We start from the raw sequence: 3,787 nt of genomic DNA, 5'->3' as shown, positions 1-3,787 counted from the left end.
AAATTAAACGAAATAAACATTTGAAATATATCAGTTTGTATGTAATGTATGAATATAATATACAAGTTTCACTTTTTAAATGGAATTACTGAAATCAATCTACTTTTTCATGATATTCTAATTTTATGACCAGCACCTGTATTTGTCACATCATTTAGCTCAACTCAGCTAAGCTAAAAACTGTCTCTTAGTCAGCTCTTCACTTTGTACCACTTCTAGAAAGTGGGTTTAACTGCATTCGGGTTTAATATGTAATTCATGTAAGTGTACAGTTTACAAAGAGTTTTTGAAATTTTTAAAACTCTCTTCTCTTTATTTCCTAACAGAAATTGCATGAAGATGCATGAAATTAGGCATTTCATTGTACTATGTGCTACTGTCTTTGATACACATGATAATAATCTTGAAACTTCAATAGAAAAACATGAAACATCAATACATGTATGTGCCTTGAATACATCCGTGTCTTTTCTGTATCATTGCCTATGCACTGTAGTGTTTTGAACCTGGTCTGTTTTTAGGGTTCTTACAAAAGAATTCTCTAATTCTTGATCAGGACATGAGTGGCCAGGAAGTGGTGTTAACAAGATGTAGAACATAACACTACCTTGCAAAACCATAGCATAGACCTGAAAAAAAAAAACATTTTAAAAACAAAGAATAACAAAACATAACTCAACATTTAAAAAAAAAATCTGCTCTTGTTCTTTAGTTTAATATTTGTCTAATTTCTGAAATGTTGTGTTTCATTTTTATTTATGAGTGCATTTGTTGTTGTTGTTGCTGCTACATTTGAAAAATTGTGAATATTTTGTTTTGCTTTTTAAGCATGCTGGGTTTTTTTTTAATCCCATTTTTTTATTTTCTTTTTGTCACTGATTTACATTTTGTTTCTTTTTGTTTTTCTTGGTTTAGTTTAATTCTCTAAAATGAAACTATAATTTCTAAGTAGTTTTTTGTTTGTTTGTTGTTTTATTTCATTTTATTTTTTGTTAGTGGTTTTGTTGTTGTTGGTGGTGGGTTTTTAGGTGTATTTTCGTCAATACTGGCATGTGCCAAATATTAAGACAACTGCAAAAAACAATGCAAATCAATACCATAATAAAATTACTTTGCTTTTCCAGTTATTTTTCGAGCTGTTGAAACATAAAAGCATATATTGTTCATACTGTATATATTGTGATAAAGTGAATCTATTAGAAATATTCATCTGAGTATTATGGTGCTGATTGTTGTATTTTTTCCATAAATTTGTAAGTGGGTTTTTGGACACCTACCCTATTTCACTGTTAAACAAATGGCACAGAGGTCAATAAAGGCATAGACACACCCTGTTTTGCATCTGAATCGTTTCAAACATTGTAAACATAAAATACCTAAAGATCAATAAAAGCAGGCATGCTGTGAGATGAGGTCCCCAGCTCTTTGCTAGTGTCTGTCACTGCATCTAATTAGTGCACATTTAGAGGCTGTTCTGACATACTTTGTCTGAGCCCACACTGCGTCTTGTTGTAACAAACAGCCACTGTTGGTTGTGATCATCAAAAGAGACTTCCCTGTACCTCGCTATAGCGCGCACCTTGTCAGAATTCTTTACGCATGTCTGTGGAGGTAATGAGAAGCTTACATCAATGGCAATTAGTAAATCTGTATTACCAAGCAAAGTCTGAGCTACTGCTATGGCTGTTAATGCTTCTAATTCAGTTAATTAGAGTAAACTCCAGTGACTAATACCCAATTAACTCTTGAGCAGGAGAAACAGAGCCAATGACTTTTTAGTGTGATTAGCTCTTAGCCTTTCAGTTCAGAGGTTGGAAAGAAGGATCAGTGAGGCATCTCAATGTGAGTGTGTTTTTTATTTTTTTATTTTTATCCAATTGCCCCAGACTAGTACAATTTCTGCTCTTAGAGAGGTCATCACACTTGCTGATTATCAGTGAATCAAGTGGATTTAAACGGCAGCACTAGGCTGCAGCTTACCATTTTAATTTCAATAGAGCACAAAAAGTGCACTTGGACTTCTGTGCTCTATTTTAGCTTAAATTTAACTCTCCTATTTTGTTCATTCCTTGTTCCTGGTCCAAAATGACCACCCCAATTTATTTGAATAAACAGTAAATCCATAATAACAAAATCTATAGGGACATAAGTCAAGGCTGAGTTGGGTTTTTATTTTAAGAAAAAGAAATGTTTGTCTTTTAGCACTAGAAAAAAACAAGCCACATTTTTATCAGTACTTGATTATTGTGATATTTTATAGGTACATGTAAATTTGACTTCATTGAAAATTATGCAGCATTTGTAACCGATTTCAGTTTCCCTACTCATCACTGGAAAGAAAATACTGTGCACTGTGTTTTTGCACCCTATGGCAGCTTTTGTGAAAAATTTGGTAGAAAGATTCTGGTCACGTCCTGAAATGGCTGCAGTTCCAAGAGATGCAACTGGCTTTGCTTGCTGTACATGTTTCACTTTGTGCTCCACCTGTTCCTTTGCCCAAAGATCACACTTTTTTTTTTTTTTACAGGATCCTTGCCTCCAAACAAACAAGGACAGATGTGTACTCACACAGACACGTACAAATGCATACTACTCTAACACACATATTTAATCACAAAGTTCCCCATCCTAACCTCCTAGCAGCTGTGACAACAGGAGGTTATAAAGTAAAATAAATTAGCAACATCTGCAGACTGCAGATTAATGAGGGAAATCATCTGTAAATTAGGCACGGAGCTTACTTTGTTCATCTGCTCGCTCAGACACTGTGGAAAGAGATGGAGAAAGGAAGAGAGACATGCAAAGTCACAACCAGGAATCAGAAAGACAGTTCATTTAGTCACAATCTTCATTTCATTTTTAGAGGTATTTTTTGTTTGTTTCAGAGTGCCATAATTTTTTTTCCAATGAAGTGTAATTTTTCATGCAGTTGTTCAAATTTGTCATAGTTGATTGATATTTTTCCCCAAATTATAAATAAATATAGTTCAGGTTTGTAGGAAAGGAAATGTGAGTGTTCAGCCTGACTCAGTGTGTGACAAAATATTTTTAATTCTTTAAAGCTGGAGGTGGTGAAACGTGTATTTTGTGGATACAATCACTCAGTTTTAATCTCTTTCTGTCTTGTAATTTATTTCACAGAATTTATAATGACAAAAAGAAAAAAAACATCACTACAATATTGTAATATAGTTTGCTTTTTTATAGTCACCCAGTCTTTGCTGAAACTATGTAAATGCATCTCATTAAAAAAATAAGAGAGTAAAATAAAAAACTTAAAAGCCTGCAGTCCCTAAAAAAGTGGAAAAGAGCAAGTGAAAAAAAGTCTTATTAAAACTTCATTGACACGCTGAATACCGAATTAAACTGTCAACGATTTTTTATATGTGAAACTACTTATTATCTCCCTTTCACTCGAAGCTCCCCCCCACTCCTCACCCCAACTTCTTATTTTTGCCATTTGTGCTCAATTCCAACTTTTGCTCAGAGAAAACCTGTCAAATAAGAGAGAGGAAACTGGAGGAGAGAGCAGTTATTCAGCCTTCATTTACTCCTTCGTAATGATGAATTGAAATCTCATGTGCAAATTTGACATATTACCATAGTGAATGAATACAATTGTTATGCTTGTGTGAGGACATTCAGTATTATATATATGCAAATCTATCGGTATACTTGTAAAACCTGATTGAGGTCACACTGTCCCACAGTAATGCATAACCAAATGCAGTCATTTGTTCAGTTTTATTGATTCCTCTTTGGAGTCTTTATTAGTTGGCGTATAATG

This window comes from Kryptolebias marmoratus, linkage group LG13, assembly GCF_001649575.2.
Source record: "Kryptolebias marmoratus isolate JLee-2015 linkage group LG13, ASM164957v2, whole genome shotgun sequence".
Classification (NCBI taxonomy): Eukaryota; Metazoa; Chordata; class Actinopteri; order Cyprinodontiformes; family Rivulidae; genus Kryptolebias; species Kryptolebias marmoratus.
The sequence above is the reverse complement of the archived record's forward strand: the minus strand, read 5'-3'. Positions refer to the sequence as shown.